This window comes from Aythya ferina (assembly GCF_964211825.1).
Source record: "Aythya ferina genome assembly, chromosome: W".
Classification (NCBI taxonomy): Eukaryota; Metazoa; Chordata; class Aves; order Anseriformes; family Anatidae; genus Aythya; species Aythya ferina.
Window position 1 is genome coordinate 17,216,602 of NC_140313.1, and position 21,643 is coordinate 17,238,244.

At 43.6% G+C, this 21,643-nt stretch overlaps 1 pseudogene across 1 annotated transcript in view; it reads left to right on the forward strand.

Moving 5' to 3' along the window:
- Positions 1-345: 345 nt before the first annotated feature.
- Positions 346-21,643, forward strand: part of LOC311426488 (katanin p60 ATPase-containing subunit A-like 2) — a 31,635-nt pseudogene continuing 10,337 nt past the window's right edge. Inside the window, exons 1-4 of the transcript in view lie at positions 346-367; positions 8,510-8,612; positions 11,486-11,577; positions 13,483-13,628. The product of the transcript in view is annotated as a katanin p60 ATPase-containing subunit A-like 2 (transcript). The remainder of the gene's footprint in view (positions 368-8,509; positions 8,613-11,485; positions 11,578-13,482; positions 13,629-21,643) is intronic.

Sequence of the window (21,643 nt, forward strand, 5' to 3'; positions counted from 1 at the left end):
ATATCGCTAATGCATTTTTCTCCATCCCTTTGGCAGCAGCATGCAGGCCGCAGTTCGCTTTCACTTGGAAGGGCATCCAATACACCTGGAATCGACTGCCCCAGGGGTGGAAACACAGCTCTACCATTTGCCACGGACTGATCCAGTCTGCACTGGAGCAAGGGGGAGCTCCTGAGCACCTCCTGAGCACCATTGATGACATCCTTGTGTGGGGCAACACAGCAGAAGTTTTTGAGAAAGGGAAGAAAGTAATCCAAATTCTCCTGAAAGCTGGTTTTGCCATTAAACAGAATAAGGTCAAGGGGCCTGCACAGGAAATCCAGTTCTTGGGGGTAAAATGGCAGGATGGACGTCACCATATTCCAATGTATGTGATCAATAAAATAACGGCAATGTCTCCGCCAACTAGCAAAAAAGAAACACAGACTTTCCTAGGCCTTGTGGGATTCTGGAGAATGCATGTTCCAGGCTATAGTCAGCTTGTGAGTCCTCTATATCGAGTGACTCGAAAGAGAAACTATTTCGAGTGGGGCCTCAAGCAACAACAGGCCTTTGAACAAATCAAACAAGAAATAGCTCGTGCAGTAGCCCTTGGGCCTGTCCGTACCGGACCAGCTGTGCAAAACATACTTTACACTGCAGCTGGGGAGCATGGGCTCACCTGGAGCCTTTGGCAGAAAACCCCAGAAGAATATTGAGGTCGACCTCTGGGTTTCTGGAGCCGGGGCTATCGAGGATCAGAAGCCAATTACACCCCAAATGAAAAAGAGATACTCACAGCATATGAGGGTGTTCAAGCTACTTCAGAAGTTGTGGGTACAGAAGCACAGCTCCTCTTGGCATCGTGGCTACCTGTGTTACATTGGATGTTCAAAGAGAAAATTCCCACTACACACCATACGACTGATGCTATGTGGAGTAAGTGGATAGCGTTAATTACACAGCAGGCTTGAATGGGAAAACCTAATCGCCCAGGAATCCTGGAAGAGATTATGGACTGGCCGGAAGGCAGAGATTTCGGAGTGCCAATGGAAGAGGTAACCCGTGCTGAAGAGGCACCACCATACAATGAGTTGCCAGAAGACAGAAAGCAGTATGTGTTGTTTACTGATGGATCCTGCCATGTGGTAGGAAGCCATTGGAAATGGAAAGCTGCTGTGTGGAGTCCCACAAGACGAGTTGTGGAGGCCATGGAAGGGGAAGGTGAGTCAAGTCAGTATGCAGAAGTGAAAGCCATACAACTAGCCCTAGAGATTGCCGAAAGAGAAAAAATGGCCAGCATTGTATTTTTACACTGACTCATGGCTGGTGGCAAATGCTCTGTGGGGGTGGCTGCAGCAATGGAAAGAGAGCAACTGGCAGCGCAGAGGTAAACCTATCAGGGCTGCTAACCTGTGGCAAGATATTGCTGCTTGGGTAGAAAACCTGGATCTAAAAGTATGTCATATAGATGCCCACATGCCCAAGAGTCATGCTACTGAAGAACATCAGAACAACGTAGTGGATCGAGCTTTGAAAATTGAAGTATCTCAGGTGGACCTAGACTGGGAACGTAAGGGTGAGCTGTTTGTAGCTCGATGGACCCATGAAACATCAGGACATCTGGAAGGGGCGCCACATACAGATGAGCTTGTGATCAAGGGGTGGACTTGACCACTGAGGCCATCACACAGGTTACCCATGAATGTGAGACCTGTGCTGCAATCAAGAAAGCCATGAAGGTAAAATCTCCCTGGAACAGGGGGAGATGGCTAGGGTTTCAATATGGTGAGGCCTGGAAAATTGACTATATTGGACCACTCCCACAAACACACCAAGGCAAACGGTACATACTCACCATGGTAGAAGCAACTACTGGGTGACTGGAAACATACCCTGTAAACCATGCCACAGCCCGAAACACTATATTGGGCCTGGAAAGACAAGTATTATGGCGTCATGGTACACCAGAGAGAATCGAGTCTGACAATGGGAGTAATTTCCGAAACAATCTTGTCACCTCCTGGGCCAAGAGGCATGGTATTGAGTGGGTGTATCACATCCCTTATCACCCACAAGCCTCTGGGAAGGTTGAGAGGTCCAATGGACTGTTAAAGACTATGTTACGAGCATTGGGTGCTGGGACATGGAAACAATGGGACATAAATCTACCAGGAGCCACTTGGCTAGTTAACAATAGGGGGTCTGACAGACATGCTGGTCCTGCCGAAACAAAACCCCTACACAGAGTGAAAGGAGCTAAAGTCCCTATAGTGCATGTAGGAAGGTGGATGGGGAAGGCAGTGTGGGTTGCTCCTGCCTCGGGAAAAGGCAAACCCACTCGTGGGATTGTCTTCGCCCAAGGACCAGGGTATACCTGGTGGGTCATGCAAAAGAATGGGGATATCATGTGCGTGCCTCAAGGAGATTTGACCTTGAGAGAAAACTAATCTGTAATCCAAGTTATATGTTGTAGGAAGATGCTGCAGGATCAACGACAGGTCAACTTTGCAAAGAGCCGGGCAGTGCAACAAGGACTTGAGCTAAGCTGGTGCTGGCGTCCAGACATCCAACTCCGCCTGCCCTGAGCAGCCACTTTGGCAGATGAAGACCTAATCATCAACAGTTCTTATGAACATTTTCCAAGAAAGACCTAAGGAATTAAAGATATACCTGCCTATTAATCCTGTCCTGTTAAATCCTTGTCCTGTTAAAGGACAAGGAATAATGATGAGAATACTTGTATGCTAAAGTATGGAGGATCTGAGTGTGACACAAATGTTATGGAATAAGGGGTGGAGGTTGTACTGGGTCTGGCTGGAATGTTAACTTTCCCTGCAGCAGCCCATACAGTGCTGTGCTCTGCACTTGTAGCTGGAACAGCAGCGGTATCACACCACTGTTGTGTCTGCTGCTGAGCAGTGCTGGCACAGCATCGGGACTCTCTCTAACCCTCCTAGGGGGTGAGAAAAAAGTGAGAAGAGAAACATCACCAGGGCAGCTGACCTAAACCAACCAAAGGGATATTCCATACCATATGATGTCACAGCAATAAAAGGTGGAAACAGGAAGAAGAGGGGAGGGGTGGGCTTTCGTTGTGAAAACGTCGGTCCTCCTCCTGAACATGGGCTACGTGCGTTGAGGCCTTGCTTCAAGGACGTGGTCAAGCATTGCTCATTTGTGGGAAGTAGAGAGTAATTTCTTTCTTCTGCACTTCCACGTAGCCTTCATTTGTTTTATTTGTTTGTTTTCCTCCTTTTTTTTTTTTCCCTTTTCCCCCCCTTTTCCCCTTTCCCTTTTTTTTTCCCTTTAGTTAAGTTGTTTAGTTCATAATAATCTTTCTTTTATTATTATTATTATTATTATTATTATTTCCCTTTAATTAAATTATCCTTATCTCAACCCATGAGTTGTTCTTTGCTTTATTCTTCTCCTCCTCATCTAAGGAGGGGAAGTGAGACAGCAGTTGTGGTGTTTAGCTGCCCAGCACAGTAAAACCACCACACCAGGCAAGGTAAACAACTGTTAAATGTCCTCTGTCTCTAAGGCAGCAATGCCAAAAGCCCACCGGAACCCTTTTGGGTCCTTGAAACATCCTCTTCTAAGGTGGTTTATGCCAAGGATGCACGGAGCTTCCGGGCCAGTCACAATATGGTGCTTTTCCCACTCATTCCCAGTTAGACTCACTTCAAGCCTCCGATACAGTTAACTGCTTGGATCTCCCCGTCACTCCATAAATACAGATGGGCTCTGGCCCTTTATAGCTTGATGGCATTAGAGTACATTGTGCACCGGTGTCTACTAAAACCTTATACTTCTGTGCGTCTGACGTGCCAGGCCATCGAATCCACACAGTCCAATAAACTCGATTGTCCCTTTCCTCCCCCTGGCTGGAGGCAGGGCCCCTCTAGTCCTGGTCAGAATCTTCTTTGTTTCTGTGTTTGAAGGACTGTCTGCTGGAAGTTGGAGCAGCAAACTTTTCAGAGAATCCCTTTTTCCTGATTGTTTTCTTTTGCAACTCACGTACCCGTGCCTCTAGGGTCGCAGTAGATTTTCCATCCCTTTTTCTCATGTCCTCTCCATGGTCACGTACGTAAAACCACAGGGTGGCATGGGGTGTGTACCCACCATATCGTCTTACTTGTGCGGATGAACGCTTCCCCATGAAAGCTGAGGTTTGTACAGATGGGGAGGAAGATAAATTATCTTTAAGTTGGTGGAACTCTTCAGAAAGTTTCTCCACAGCCGAGACGCAGGCCTGTAAGGAAGAGGAGAGACTTTCTTCGTACTGCCGGAGTTGTTTAGCCACTTCATCCACTGTGGGTTCCTCATCCTCTTTCCAGGCCATTATTGCCAATGAGCTGGCATATGATGATGGTGCACTCCGCACAAACTTCCGCCACATGGGTCGTGTACACCTGACTTCATCTGGATCTTTGGATGTTTGTCTGAGGTCTGGATCCTCATAAATCACCTCCCGTACAGCTAATTCCCTCAGGTACTGGATTCCCTTCTCCATAGTGGTCCACTTGCCTGGTAGACATAAAAGTTCTTCCTTGAAGGGATACCTTTCCCTCACAGCTGACAGGAGACGCCTCCAGAGGCTGTGAGATTGTGCTCCATCTGCAATTGCTTTGTCAATGCCTGCGTCTCTAGCAAGAGATCCCAGCCGCCTGGCTTCCCTGCCGTCCAATTCCACACAACTGGCTCTGGTATCCCAGCACCGGAGCAGCCAGGTGACAAGCTGCTCACCTATACAACGACCAAAATCTTTTCGCACATCTCGTAGCTCACGCTCGTATAGGTTTCGGGTAGTTACTGTTGATTTTTCGGCATCCTCATCTTCCTCCTCCTGAATCCCTGATGGCCCAGCGTCGTCCTCATCTCTATACCTAGATTTGGCAGAAGACTCTCTGTGTTCTAAACGACCTGAATCTCTATACCATTTTTTCACCTTCTCTGCAGGGTCAACTTGCACTGCTACAGCTTGTTTCTCTGACCCCGTTACAGGGTCTGCCACAGGGGTTGGAATACCCTCTGCAGGGTCAACTTGCACTGCTACAGCTCGTTTCTCTGACCCCGTTACAGGGTCTGCCACAGGGGTTGGAATACCCTCTGCAGGGTCAACTTGCATTGCTACAGCTCTTTTCTCTGACCCAGCCACAGGAGCTGGAGCAGCTGCAGGAACTGGAGCTGAAGAAGCTGCAGGAGCTGGGACTGGAGCAGCTGCAGGAACCGGGGCTGGAGCAGCTGCAGGAGCTGGAACTGGAGTGGCTGCAAGAACTGGAACTGGAGTGGCTGCAGGAACTGGAACTGGAGCCGCTGCAGAGTCCACTGTTGGGGTCACAGTGGCCGTTGGATCTGTCACAGGACTTGGAGTGGCCGCAGGGTCTGTCACAGGACTTGGAGTGGCCGCAGGGTCTGTCACTAAGTTGATAGCAGTATCCATGGCAGCTCGATAGGCATGAGCCAGGCCCCAGCATGTTACAATGATTTGTGTTACTTTGGAACTGCCAGAATCATGACACCTTTTTTTCAAGCATTCTGCCAGTTTTTGAGGATTTTGCAGTTGTTCAGGGGTGAATTTCCAAAACACTGGGGGTGCCAACTGCTCTAGATGCCTGCCCATATCCTCCCATACTCCCTGGCACCCACAACTATACTGCCTCCGGGCAGATCTCTGGATGAGCTTCCTAAGTAGTTGTTTAACTTTAAGCAAAACCTGAAGCACATTCAGGAGGCATAACAACAAGACTATGCTGGTCTGAGTATCCCAAGGATATTCAATATCTTGGAGAGCTATTGTAACAAGCTCGGAGGATAAGAGGGTGGTGAAGGAGAAAGGGAGAGTGATCAAGGAGGATAAGGGGGTGGTGAAGGAGAAAGGGAGAGTGATCAAGGAGGATACGGGGGTGGTGAAGGAGAAAGGGAGAGTGATCAAGTAAGAAAAAATATCTTCCCCTTTCCCCTCCACAGATTGACTCCCTAATGAAAAAAGGCAACAGGTATAATTGCTAATAGTTTCCAAGATACAGTTTCCAAAGTATAGAGTCGACGATGTTACTGAGTACAAATACCAAGTTAGAGTCATGACCAGATATCTCATTGTCTCATAAGCCACTGTTACAACACACAGTACCATAATGACCTGAAACCAGGGCCCGGAGAGGATAAACAACATGACAGAGAGCACATACGGAAAATAATGTGCTATAATACTCAATTTGGAAAACAGGCGCAGCAGAGTTGAGATTAAAGCAATCAGCATTATGACAAGTGACTATTAAGCAGGTCTAATACTTATACCAATTTTAGTTTAACTCACTCTGGTCAGATCTGCCGTTATCTCAACCTTTCGAGCCCCACGTTGGGCGCCAAAAAGACTGTCGTGGTTTAACCCGGCCGGCAGCTAAACACCACACAGCCGTTCGCTCACCCTCCCCCCTCCCTCTCTGGGACGGGGGAGAGAAATGGAAAGTGAAGCCCGTGAGTTGAGATAAAGACAGTTTAATAAGACAGGAAAATAATAATAATAATAATAATAATAATAATACAATGATGATAATAGTACTACTAATAATAATATGTACAAACAAGTGATGCACAATGCAATTGCTCACCACCCGCTGACCGATGCCCAGCGGGTGGTGAGCAATTTTTTTTGTGGACGGCAAGGTGGGTTGAGAACTGGCTGACTGTCCGAGCTCAGAGGGTGGTGATCGGAGTAGCAGAGTCCAGCTGGAGGCCTGTGACTAGCAGTGTTCCCCAGGGGTCAGTGCTGGGTCCGGTCTTGTTCAACATCTTCATCGACGACCTTGATGAGGGAATAGTGTCTGCCCTCAGCAAGTACACTGATGACACAAAGCTGGGAGGAGTGGCTGACACGCCAGAAGGCTGTGCTGCCATTCAGCAAGACCTGGACAGGCTGGAGAGATGGGCAGATAGAAACCAAATGAGGTTTAATAAGAGGAAGTGTAGAGTCCTGCACCTGGGAAGGAACAACCGCATGTATCAGTACAGGCTGGGGAACGACCTGCTGGAGAGGAGCTCCGAGGAGAAGGACCTGGGGGTCCTGGTGGATGACAGGTTGACCATGAGCCATCACTGTGCCCTCATGGCCAAGAAGGCCAATGGGATCCTGGCGTGCATAAAAAAAGAGCGTGGCCAGCAGGTCAAGGGAGGTGATCCTCCCCCTCTACTCTGCCCTGGTCAGGCCTCACCTGGAGTACTGTGTCCAGTTCTGGGCTCCCCGGTACAAGAAAGACGGGGATCTCCTGGAAAGAGTCCAGCGGAGGGCCACAAAGATGATATGGTGCCTGGAGCATCTTCCCTATGAAGAAAGGCTGAGAGATCTTGGTCTGTTCAGCCTTGAGAAGAGAAGACTGAGAGGGGATCTCCTCAATGTATATAAATATCTGAGGGGTGGGGGACAGAAGGATGTAGCCAACCTCTTCTCAGTGGTTTGTGGGGATAGGACAAGGGGCAATGGCTGCAAGTTAGAGCACAGGAAGTTCCGCACTGACATGCGAAAGAACTTCTTCACAGTGAGGGTGATGGAGCACTGGAACAGGCTGCCCAGGGAGGTTGTGGAGTCTCCTTCTCTGTAGATATTCAAGGCCTGTCTGGACACCTACCTGGGCAGCCTGCTCTGAGGAACCTGCTTTGGCAGGGGGGTTGGACCCGATGATCTTTCATAGGGTTCCAACCCCTACAGTTCTGTGATTCTGTGATTCTGTGATTCTGTGATTCTGTGATTCTGTGATTCTGTGATTCTGTGATTCTGTTAACATGTTCTGTAATTTGAAATGAAAGAAGACAATATGGATGATCATAACTGCCTCTTGCACTCAAACCTATTTGCCTTTCTCACAACCCTTGACTATTTCTACACTTGAATCTTCAAAAAAAAAACACAGTACTTACACTACCCATTAGGAGAAATGAGAATTGATATTGCTACTCAGCTTGGACAACATTAATCAAGTTTGGCTTGACCTCATCTTGCAAAATGCAAATAAATCTGGCATGAGCTCTCACCTTCTTGAAGAAAAATGTCCTTGCCTTCTCTCTTCTGTGTTTGGCAATCAGTTTGGAAATGAGGTGGAAGCTTTGCCCTCTTCTGTGCTAGCTGGGCATTTTCCACTCAGCACAGCCTCACTGCTCCTTCTGCTCCATTTCAACACAAGGGAGGAAGCACTGCCACCACGAGTGTGGCTGGGAGGGAACAGAGGGCACAAATACTGTGTGAGTCAGATTGCAAAAGCTGTCACTCCAGTAAACTCCATTTGTTCTAGTGAACGCTTAGATGCACTTTACATAGAAAGTGGTCTGGCCATCTCAGCATGTCGTACTTCAGAATATGGAAAACACATTTGCAGTGCTGTAATACCTAAATTTCTCCAGGCAATCCTAGAAGGACCTTTCCTATTTTAATACTTTTATCTGACTAATAGTAAGATGAGGGGAATTATTCAAACATTTGCATTGTATTTCTTTAAAGAGTGAATTTCTTCAACACTGTTGTTTGTAGGTACTGGAAAAACATTGCTTGCTAAGGCTGTTGCCACAGAATGCAATACAACCTTTTTCAACATATCAGCAAATGGAGAGGTGATTCTGAAAAACTTGTCTGGGTAAGAATTATCTTATTCGTTATACAAACATCAGATTCCCACTTAAAGAACTGGAGTTTAAAACAGAACTGGAAAAGGAGTATTTCTTTGATACTCATCATCTTTCCTGTCTTGGAAAAAATATGTGACTCTGTATCTAGTTCTTAAAATGGGAATAACATCACTTCTGCAGAAGTCTTAAAATGGATTCTTGCTGTGGAATTTTAGTTATGTAATGCAAGATGAAGTACATGTCCCAAAGCCAGCAAATATTTTTGACTCATTAGTAAGAAACAAGCAAGCTGTATCCCTAACTAAACTAGTGTTTTCTTAGTGACCCCTTCAGAGTACTTCACAGTCTTTGTGTGAGGGTTGGCTCCTAGACTCCCTACAAAATATACCTGCTCTTTAGGATCCCAAATTCCCTACTACTCTCATCTTGCAAGGCACAGAATTGGCAAAGAACTCCGTTGTCACAGTCAAACACAGACATAATGTTGCTTTAATGAAGGTAATTTGATGGCAATTGGGTAAATGTATTTTCACAATACAGACTGGCAACTAGCATGCATGGTTCAGCTGTGATACAGAACATTTCAGGAATTTAGGTGTGGCCTCTGCACCCTGAGGTGCCCATCAGACTCTTTCTGTAATGTCAACCATTTCAGTGTAAAAAATTCACAAACCTTTAGTCTTCCTTTACTCTCACCTCTCAGGATCCTCTTCAGATAGATACAGAGCTCTTGAAAATGAATAGTCCTGATAGATTGCACTTAGCAACTGCCATTACAAGCATTGTTAATGCTTCAAAATCTCCCTTGAAATTTAGGATGTCTGCAACATATTCTTCTTGTGTCCTTTTTTTCCTTTAAAATGGCATGGTTTTTTTTTCTGGCATTCACCTCGTGTGTTATTGATCCTCTTGATATCTGTGTCAGTATCTCCCTAAAAGTTTCCCTCCTGTCAGGAGAAGGGATCTGTTTTTTTGACACAACACCATCCAGAAAGCTTTTTGTGAACATGCTGCAGCACTTGCAATTATATTGAATCTGTGGTATTTCACCCTTGGTGGGTCTTTGGCAGAATCCAGAAATGAAACAAGACTGTGGATCAGGACAGCTCTAAGAAAAGTACCATGTGAATTTATATCCTAAAATGACATGAAGATGATGCATGGTCTTCTGAAATTGTGTGAAGTATATGGCAGTTTTGCGGTTATGCAGAGGAATATCAGCTTATACTGTTTTCCTCATTTCTCAGCTGTATTGATGTTATTTCATAGTTTAGATTCATAATAAAATTGTAGACTGCAAACTGATAGCACCTTTTGCATGACAGCAGTGGAAGATAAACAAACAAAACTGATATCATAGCATTCAATTTTTGTTTCAGCAACCATCTTGGAAAAGCCACTCACATGGCAAAATTATTATACGATCCAGTGTTTGACTTAATTGCAAACTTTTGCTTCCTTAAACAGTATGAATTACAATGCTGATCATATACTACTTGTGATCCAAAGTGTAGAAAATAATATATATCTTTTAAAATTTGTTTTTAAATGTTCAGATTAAAAAGTGCTGGATTAATGTATATTATTAGTGATACTTATTTAAAAACTGCAAGAATGCTTCATCAAAGAAGAAATTAATATATATATATTCTTACTATTACTCCCTCTTTACAGAAAAATAGATGAAACCCTTTTCTTTTTTTTTCAAAATGTCAGACCCAGGTTTTGTGTGTCAGCTTAATATTCCATTTTTTAATCTATCCCTGATTGTTCAAGCAGTTTGTTTTCTCCAGGGAAAAAACAACAACAACAACAACAACAAACAAACAAAATAACTTCTTAATTCTTATCAAAAGAAGCAGTCCATTTTTTTTTTCATTATGGTGTGGTTGATTTACTATTTTCCTCAAATCTTTATTAAAAAAAAAACTACAAAAGGAGCACCATAGAGGACAGAATGTTTAATCTCTGATAGCAATTTAGAACTTCCCAGAATCCTCTGATAGGTCATTTCCTTCTATCCCATTATTCTCAGGGTACTCTGATAGGATTTAGACAAAGATTTACATATAAAAACAGGATTACGTGCTTGTATATCTCCTTTACAAACCTTTCAGAATTTGAGAGGATTCAGGGACCCTCAGCCTACCCAGATTTTTTGCCCTGGAACATATTCCTTTTTGTCCTAGAAGTTTGGAGTATGGGTAGCATTATTTATCTCCTGCGCCAGTGGCTCTTAATGCCTTTTTTGTGTTAGTTTTTGATTCATGGAAGAACTCTACAACTCAAAGCAAATAAGTTATAAAGTAGGTATGTGGTTTATTTCGGCTTCGGGCACATGTGGGATAGCTCCCAAAGGCATGCGCGCCTTAACGCAGCAACTTGCTTTGGTTATATGCAGTAAAAAGTTACATATGCATGAAGTTTCCCAATACGCCTACACATATTCATAACCCATCCCCACTTTGTATTAAAATTAGCTCCAAGAAGTCATTTCCATAAACTCCACCCTTCTGCACCTGCGCAGTGCCTTCTGGTGGTGGTCGTCCGGGGGGAGGGGTCATGGGGATGAAGTTCGATAACTCTTCTTCATCACCACTAGCTGACCCCCTGCCTTTGTACAGACTCAGCTGCTCCTTGGCTCTTGTCCAAATCACAAGGTCGGTCTCAGCTGTTTTTTGAGACAGGTTCCCCATTTTTGTCAGGAAACATCCTCTGTGAGAGGCCCTGAGACTCCTTGTTTCAGTTAATTTTCACAGTAGTAAGCAAAGACACTCAGCAATATCTATTTTAAAGTGATTAAGCAAGCCCCCATTCTTCTATCTCTGGCTTCATTTTCTTGTTAATGTTTTCTGTCACTTTTACTCTTCTCTTTAAACAGGTGCTATTTGAGCTTGCCTGGCACCATGCTCCTTCCACAATTTTCTTGGATGAGCTGGAGTCAGTTATGAGTCAAAGAGGCACTGTTTCTGGGTAAATTATGAGATCACTTCCTATGGTCTTAAGAGAATATGTCCCCCTTTGCAATGTATATTTTTAATATTGTGTTTCAGGTGCTGACCAAAGTTTAATCATACAATATACCTGCTAGAAACAAATCTTAGCTAAAGTAAGGCATGAGACTACTCTGTAAACTTTAATAGAAGCATGATTGGGCCCCTGAAAGACTTGTCTTTTCAATTTTATTGACAGTGGAGTTATTTTGAGTGATAAGGGTAATTTTCATGACTTAATAGTAAGTCATTTTTCTTCTGTTATGTTGTCAGCTTTAGCAGCCTTGTAGTGTATTATTTTCAGAATGCCTATCAGCTCTGAAAATACTGTTCTATGAAAATGTTGCATATACTGTGGGGATTTAAAGAGAGAGATGTGGCCATTGTTTCATTCACAGTAGATGAGATCAGTAGAGAAGTGTGAAACGCAGGTTGTGTGAAGTTTACCACGGGACTATGGAAATAATGGGTCTAGGAAGATTGTGAGCAGGAGAGAGGCACATGAATGCATAACCAGTGCTTTTGTATTTTCAAATAAGGTATTTGAAGTGGAAGTAAAAACAGCTGGGGAAAAGAACAGGTGGCTTGTTAGAGGCAAGTGAAAAGCAGTTGGTTCTGTGATGCTTTGGACAGGCTGGGGCATAGCAAGGTAAGATGCAGTGTGTACAGTAGAATGGCGTTTTCATTAACAGGGCAAATTTTGATAGCATTGTCAGGACTTAGAGTTGCAAGAATGGGGGGGGGGGTGTTATTATTGTCATCCATGGGGTAGACAGTTTTAGTTTTTAAAAAAAATAAGAGGATTGAACAAGGAGGAGAAGCAGGAGAAATACAAAAATATCATTATGCCTATTAGGAGCCCATTACAGTGTGACTATATGCATGTTATATACTATAAACTATATGCTTACACATATGCATAAATAGAATAGGCCATATCATAAATACACAACCTATAATAATTGTCAGTTGATAGCTATAAATTATGGGGCAAGTCTTGCTTTCATACTTTTTTTTAAAAGTTCTCATTAATATCACTGGTTTATGTATTTCAGAAAGGGTTTTTATCTGAGATCATATAGTTATTTTTATGTATCCTTATTAAATATTGACATCACACCAATGTGTAGATGTCTTTACAGAAATAAGCCATTAAATTTAAATTATAATTCTTATCATCTAAGGCCCTGATGTTTTCTCTGGATTTGGTTCAGGGGTTACCAAGGACTTCACGTTTGGAACTGAGAGTTCAAACTGGTTTCCTTCAAAATTGGTTACCTGGATCAGGGCCAGAATTCTTAGTGCTTTGCTTAAGTTCCCCTTCTCTCCTTGAAGAAGGATCCTTTGTGTGTGGTCTCTGCCCTATTTTTCAATTTGTTTCAATGCTGCAAGCTCTTCTGTTTACTTCTGATACAACATTTTGCAAACTGTTGAATTCAGCAGTACGTGTATCTTCTTGTGGCCACTTAAAATTTGCTCACAGAAAAATGCCAGTAGTTGCCCTGAATAGGTAGGTGTATAAGTTGTTTAATGGCAACTATTGTGTTATAAATTCTCCTACATAGGTCAATCAATCAAAGCCTTAGTTGTTTTCCAGTAAACATTGCTTTTATTTGGAGATTAATATAAAGAAAAAATAAAACTAAATAGTTTCTTTGGATTCAGTAATGGTGAACACTCATCACTTTAGTGTACTGAAAAGAGGCCATTTAAGTAATCATTAGGAAACTTAATTTTAATGCTTAGGTGTTAGCTAATGGAGCATAATCACACTTTGAATTGGGGCAAAGTGGTGACAAGGACTCAGTTGCTGTGAATGACACTGTATAAATAAAATGATTACTTTAATGCACTGAGCAAATAAAGTTTCTCTGAATCTTGGTAGTGGTGAACATGAAGGAAGTTGACAGATGAAAGCAGAATTACTGGTGCAGATGGATGGCTTGGCCTGATCTGATGATCTTGTATTTTTTTATTATTGTTATTTTATTTATTTATTTATTTATTTTTAGCAGCTTCTAATCTGCCATGGTAAGAGATCCAGAGAGTGCATTTTGAATACATTTGCATGAGCTTCTAAGCATAGATAAAGGCTTTATTTAGGCTTTTACAGAAAAAGCTTTGATATTTGGTTAAAGCATGTAAAGATTAATTTGGAGCTTTTACTTTTAAACTCTGCAATTCTTTCTATTTGTACCACATGAGAATAATTCATAATAAAGTCAACATATGCTGGTGCTACCAGCTGCTAACATTTAAAGTGGAGTATTTGACTTTAGAGGCGAGTTATTTACTATGTTTAAGCTAAGAAGGGTTTCAGCCTGGAAATACTAGATGTTTTAAGCACCTTATGTTTAGAAGGATATTCCATAAATAGGAAGGTTGGATTTTATTGGTATCAAATTTGACTTTTAAAAGTTGAAGGACAAAATTCTTCGGTTCTTTTAACATAATTTGGAACAGAAGAATAAATGGTTGGAAATTAGAACTAGAATATTTCATCACATTGGCTATCAAAATGGGCAGAACAGGTATTGAGAACAAGAGAGAGAGGAGAGGAGGATGACAACAGTCAGCAGAAAATGGCCAGCTCTGTGCTCTCCTTGGATGGCCTCTCCCATGGCCACCAGCAGCTAGCAGGTTGATCTGGCTGGATCACTCACCTGAACTGGTCCAGTATTTCTCTTGGTTTCATACATACCTTTTCAAATGGTTGCAAATAGTACAAGGGGAAAATGATGGCTGTTGGGCAAGCACAGCTGTTTTTAACAGTCTGATTTGTAGCTCATTAACCTTTTTTCAGAGTAGGAGCCAACACCTGTACTGGGATTTGAAACAAATGGATGATGAGCTTGTTTTTGAAGTTAGCTTTCAGAGGTCCGGAACTAGTCTGTGGATTTCTGCTTGCCCTGAAATTCTCCCTGTCCCTGGGCTAAAAAATCCATGAAATATTCAGTGGAAGAATATCTTTTTCTACAGAAAAATTGGTATGTTGAAAGCAGAGAGGGAAACTGCAGTGAAGTAAACTGTGGAAATTAGGTTTGGTAAGGGACAATCTTGGAGGCAGACATCTGCAAAAAAGATGATAGGCATATGAAGGGTACTTTTGTCCATGCTCCTTCCTGTCCATAAAGCATGACAGACACAGAACAGGGCCATCCAAAACTGTCTGGGAGCAAGTGAGGGCTCTGCACCTGCAAAATCACAGGCTTCTTTTCTGGGTTGTTGTTTTTCATGACTAGTGTTTTTTTTTGTTGTTGTTGTTTTTTTTTTTTTTTTTTGCTAGTTATCTCAGCAATGTCATAGGGAGACATATTGGAAAAGCCTTTCTGTGTGAGTGGAGGGCATTGGGCTGTGATCAGAAGACTGTTGCTGACCGTAGGGGGTGTCCATGTATGAGTAACTCAGTGTGTGTATTCACAGCTGCTTGCTTCTGAGCACTTTTAAAAAAAGCCTTGGTGTATATTTTATTTTGTGTAATGTACAGACACTTCTTGGCTGTGACGCACAAGGAAAGGAATTGAGCAGACAAGGACTCAATTAAGTTATATCTGTATAAGAAAATGCTGGAAAAAATATCTACTGTGTGTGTGAACAGTTAATGGATTATTGAAAGGAAATTAATACATTGATAATCTCTTTGTGATTCATTAGTAATACACTACAAATGTTTGTTACTGTAGCATCAATATCCTTTTAGAAGGAGAAACTCTAAGCAACGCATTGCAACTTTCAGTGGTCTTTACAGGATCTACTGATTTGAAAAGAAAAATTGGGTATTCAAAAACCCTCAGGAAGAGCTCAAAGAGCACAGCTGGCCTGAAAGGTGCTATGAATGGACGAAAGACACGGACTCCTGATGGCTCTTGAATGGGAGACGTTTATTGCCTTTTTTCACTGCTACATATACTTTACCTGTAGCCCTATGTGCTGTCCACGTGCCCGAATCTGTCATACAACTGGTTAGAGATCCTCGGACAGGTGCCTCAAGCCAGACAGCAATTGGCCACTACCCAAAGCTCATGTTTAACACTGCAGCCAAGTTAATTTATCTTGACCTTGCTCAAGTTTTTGTTTCTACCATTTATTTCCTCATTATCTCTAATTCAGGGATGTGTGAATGTGCAATGCCACCTGCGAATTCCTTCCCCCTCAATTCACCCTTTTTTATTTTCAACCAACCAAATGCTTTCTATAGACTTCTATCAAGCACCACAGACATTGCAATAAGCAACAGTGAAAATCACAAGCAGAATTACGTTTGTAAAGTAGTGTGTCTACTAGAATCTACATCAGTCAACAAGCCACTAAGCACTAGGGATGTTGCTTCGCAGCGATGCTGCATCTCACTCGCACAGCACAATTACGCAAAGAGGCCCCTTGCACTTCTCATTCACACCACAAAAACATATCACTTAAAATGACTTGTCTGTGGCTTCAGGAGGTCCTTGTCTACTCCTGTGGTGAGCAGCTGAGAGTGGAGGCTCCTCCAAGGAAAATGCTTGGGGTGCACCTAGGGGCGTCTGCTCCACAGCCGAGCAGAGCAGCTCCTGGCACAAGGAATGATGCTATTATAGTATTGTAGAATTACACCAAAGAAATGCATTGTGATAAGGAGTAAGTGTGGCATTGATGATTTGTTTCAAGGTTTGGTTTTTGCCCTTGTAATTGAACCTAACCCATGCTGTTGCTGTTACACTTTCCAAGATATCTAATTCCTGTGGCTCTAGGGGAGCTTGCAGTAAGCAAATAGTCCAATCTTTGTTATTTGTTGGGATCCCCACCAAACATGTCATAAACTGGTTGTTAGCACTAGCTAACAGGCACATCGCTTCTTGTCTTGTCATGTTGGTGAGGGTGACCCAGATGTTGCAGTGTGGTTGGATGGGGACCTAGGGCTGGTAATAACCGATGACAGCAGCGATTGTGAGGAGGAGGCCTACCATGGCCTTATTCCCCTTGCTGCTACCCATCTTAGTTTGTGACCCGCAGAGACACATGCATGCCCTCAACCCCAAGTTATTAAAGGATGGGGTCCCTCCCAAAGACCTGTACTTAAATTTTTTACAATCACTGAGGCCTGCTCTGATTGTGGCACCTGTGACAGTGTAGAATTCATACTTTTGTAATGTTTTACTATGGGCGGTACCTCTTTGTGAGGAAAGGGTAATGATAGGTGATTCATTATGTAAAGTGCCTTTCCCAACCTGTTCTGTGGTGTTGCCTGGGTGTCTCCCCCTTTTTGTTTATTAGCAGTGTTTTCAAGGTGCGATGTGTGCGCTCTACGATGGCTTGACCTGGGGGAATGAGAAATTCCTGTGATGTGTCGGATACCCCAAGTTTGAAAAAAGGTTTGAAGGAAGTGACTAGTATAGGTGGGGCCATTGTTGGTTTTTATTTCCTTTGGGATGCCTAGCACTGTGAAAATGACATGGAAGTGAGCCTGGACATGGCGGCTAATTTCACCCACTACAGCTGTTGCCCAAATAGCATGAGAGAAAGTGTCTACTGATACGTGAACATATTTCAAGCGACCAAATTCTGGAATATGCATTATGTCAGTCTGCCATAACTGTAAGGACCATAGACCTCTAGGGTTTACTGTTAAAGACAGGGTCGAAACATATTGTTGACAGTCAGGACATGTTTGGACAATCAATTTGGCATCAGTGATCGATATAGCGAATTGTTTTGCCAAGACTTTGGTGGATTGATGGAAAAAAAACATGGGATAACCGTGCTTGCTCCAGCACCTTTGACCCTGACTGCCCCAGTGCCTTATTAATTAGCTGGTCAGCGTGTGTGTTACCCTCTGCAAAAATGCCAGGTAACGTGGTGTGGCTCTGCATGTGAATAATACAATACAGGTGTGCTTGCTGCTCCACCAAAAATAGCAGCTCTTTAAATTTTAGAAGCAAGTTTTCCTTTGGGATATGTCTCAAATGTGCCCTCTCAGTGCGCTGAGCGACACCTACAGCGTATTGCGAGTCCGATACAATATTCAAAGGTACTGTTGGCCAGTGCTTAAAAGCCATTATAATAGCATGTAATTCAACTATCTGTGCAGAACCTTGGATCTGCTCAGTCTGGTGTTGCCACTTTCCACCTTCTTCACAAGTTACTACAGCTTTGCCTGTTTTTCCAGGCCCATCTGTAAAGACCGTCCACCCATCCACTGGTTGCCGTTGGCACAATGGCTGCTTTTCTATTTTTCTATTATTATAAAATGAGAACATTTTATGAGGTGGATGGTGGGTATCAACCTGTCCGTCAAATCCCGTCAATGCTATTTGGAGCTCTAAACTATTCTGCAAGCACCAGGTGAAATAGTCTTTTACTATGGGAATTATAATCAGATTGGGCTCTTCTGCTAATTTAATTATTCTCTCATGTAATTTCTTTATGAGGATGGCAAACATTTCCACTCGCATTGCAGTAGTTTTTGAGGGTTGATGGGGTAAAAAGACCCATTCCAGGACCACTGGGGGGGGGGGGGGGGGGAGTCCTTATGGGACCTTATGGTCCCATTGCCCAATAATAGCCACTGGTTGTTGTTCTTGATTACAAGTATATAGTTGAAGGGGGAGGTTCTCACTATGACAATGGCGTTGCTGTGCTGAGATTCTTTCATTAACCATTTGCAATGCTTTATGAGCCTCCTCAGTCCATCGCTTTGGGGCATTAATATCAGTGTCTCCCTTTAATAACTCAAGGAGAGGCACCAATATTGAATTGTCTAATCCAATTTATATTCCCTAGTAATTTCTGTACATCGTTCAGTGTCTTAACATCTGCATTAATGGATATCTGCTGTGGTTGAATGGTCTGCTGTAAAATCTTCCACCCCAGATACTTCCAAGGTGCTTGGGTCTGCACCTTTTCAGGTGCAATTTGGAGTCCTGCCGTCTGTAACACTTGTTTTAAGGCAGGCAGTGCCTCTTGGACCTTATCACTATATGGTCCAGCTAGTAGGATATCATCCATGTAGTGGTATATGTATATCTCTGGAAACCATTGGCATACTGGTTGGATAGCTTTTGCGACATAGGTTTGGCATGTGGTTGGGGAGTTTTTCATGCTTTGTGGTAGTAATGTCCAATGATATTGGTCCATAGACTCCTTCCTATTGATCTTTGGTACTTGCCAAGAAAGCAAAATGAGGAGCGTCGTCAGGATGCAAAAGAATTGTGAAAGAACAGTCTTTCAAGTCCATAACAACGATGTCTCAATTATGGGGTACCATTGTAGGTGAGGGTAAACCTGGCTGCAAGTAGCCCATGTCCTCAATCACTGCATTGATTTGTCGCAAATCATGCAGTAATCTCCATTTCCCGATCTTCTTGATGACAAACACTGGTGAATTCCACGGGCTGTTTGTTGGAACAATATGTCCTTGTTGGAGTTGTTCTTGAACCAACTCCTGCAGACTACTGCTCGGAAAAGAATCAGTTGAGCAATTCTAGTTCCCTTTGGTATTGACAACAGTGGAGACGGTGTCCAAGCCATAGCTTGGATTTGTCCATTATAGTCTGCATCAATTATCCCCAGCAAAACAAACAATCTGGTCAAAGTTGTACTTGATCGTCCTAGCAGCAATACACTACAGTCATTCCCAATTGGTCCTTTGATGTTCAATGGAATTTTATGAACGTGAGTACCCCACAAGGTGGCGTCTGTTACTGTGGAGACATCCACTCCGGCACTCCCTCTGGTTCTTGCTGAGAGGGTGTCGACGGTGGTAACCGTGGCAACGGGGCAGCAGGTGGCTCTGGACCCTGCGTCATCATTGCATTTGGAGCCCTCCCTTGTGGGAGGTTCCTCCTTTGACCCGGGAGGCGTGGGTGCTTGTGTTGTCGCGCGGCCCCGCCCTGCGCTCCTCCTCCCGTTTCCCTGCCGCGACGGCAAAGGCTGCCCTTCTGCGTTGTACTTAGAGCGGCATTGGCTCGCCCAGTGGCGTCCCCTCCCACATCTGGGACGCAAAGTGGGCAGAAATGCCGGCGGGCCGCCCCCCCGCCCCCGCCAGAGGCATAAGAAGATTAGGTGGCTCGGGTCTCCACACCGATAGTATTTTTTCTGACCCTCGGGTCTTGACTGCTGTTGCAAAAGTGGACGCCAGCGATTCGGTATGATGTTCGATAGAACTGTTATATATGGAGTGGTAATTCGTGTCGAGAAAATGGTTGATATTAATAAAGAAGGGGGAGATTTGGGAATGTGGCCATGGGGGTTGGAAAGCCCCGTGGTTGAGATAACATTAGACTCTTAATGATGAGGCCATCAGGAATATAAAAGAGTTTAGAGGGAACAAAGAAGGGTGATTCAGGAGACTCCATGCAGTCTCCGGTTTCTTGTTCTCCAGCCGATAAGGCATGGATGTTTCTGGGTGTTTGCTGTTGTTGTTACATTCAAAGTTGTTTGACCAATGAAAAGTTGTTTTGAAAAGAACTGCTGTGGAGAGAAGGGTGTAAGAGGGGAGCCTGCCCTCAAGATAAAAAAGAAGGCAGCATGATGAAGTTGCATCGAAAAAGTGAAGAGAAACAGGCTGGCAGAATGGAGACCAGGATGGGAACAGGCACATTGATTGCCTGTTAGATAGATAGGTTCGGCCAAACTCAGCAAACTGCTCAGAGAAGCTCATCACTGGAAATAGGCAGCACTGGAGCTGGAGAGAAGCTTGAGCTGAGAGAAGTGGACCTGTGCACACAACTGCCTCTCGCTGGTAAGCAGTTTCGCGTTATGGGGAATCATACGTCCTTAGGAACAAAGACTGTCCTGGTAACCTTACAGCTCATTCTCCTTCTTAACAATCAGACAGTTTATGAGCCTGAAATATGGGACCAAACTGAGGTGAAGGTGTGGGACTCTGCAACTAAAAATGGCAAGGTTGCAGTGGGATTGCTCGGCACCTGGCGAGCAATCTCTGAGGCCTTAAAGAGCCACGTGGAGCCACAATCACAAACGTGTGGCTTGTCAGATAGTGAGGGAGCTGCAGGCTCCTTTACTGATCCAACTGCTATGCCATGGGCCCCTCTGCTGCTACAGCCATTGAAGGCTTTTGCTGTTACGCCCCCTGGTGACCTGGACGTGCCTTTTGACCCAGGCTTGTGGGAATAGAAATGTTTTTGCAGAGTTACATTGTTTAGAAGGAGGGAATGTGGTACTGAGATATGCTTACAGTGATAAGAAAGCTTAGCAGGCGACCTTGTAAAATGCAGACAACCAGACTCCTTAGGACAATTAGGTGAAAATCACGGTGTCAAGTCAGATAAGTGAAGAAACATTACCACTTCAAGCAGTAAAAATGTCAAAAGAAATTTGAAATGTAACAGGCCGGCGACTGAAGGCCATGCATTGTTTGTGAAGCATCAGATAGATTGTGAACCTGGATTACCCACTCAGTGGGGAAACAGGGGAGGGTCCTGCCATCAAAAGGTATATAAACTGTGTTTTGGAACTAGTAGATGCGCTCTCTCCTGCTTGTGGGGCGCCCGCCATTGCAATCGCGAATAAATTACTACTTCACTGAGATCCTCGCCTGAGCCTAAGTTATTGGCTACGGAGTGTTTCTCACAGGCCTATTGGCCTTGAAAAGGAGATGGATTTGCTTTTTTTCGATCTGGAAAGAATGGGATACATAAGGCCCGAAGAATGGAAAATGGAGACTTATGGAACTTAAAGGATTGTTTGTTACCTATCCTGATTGTATGTATGTATAGGCATACTCGGCTTATTATGTAAAGCAATGTTCTGTGTACATGTATTTAGAACGTTTGATGTTTGTGTGTGCGTGTTGGTGGAGCATAGACTCCCCGCACACCCAGCGCTTTTTACTTGCCTTTTACACCTTTTAGAAATATTTGTTTCATAAATATTACAAAATTCAGATTGAATTCAAACCTCATTTATAACAAAACCCACTCGGTTATACTCCTCTATCATCTGAACTAGTGTTGCATTCACTGGCAGAGCCTGTAGCACCTTTTTTACAGGTTATTTGCATTTTATACCTGTAGCCTTTGTAGCAAAGCGTCTTTTGCTTCCCGATT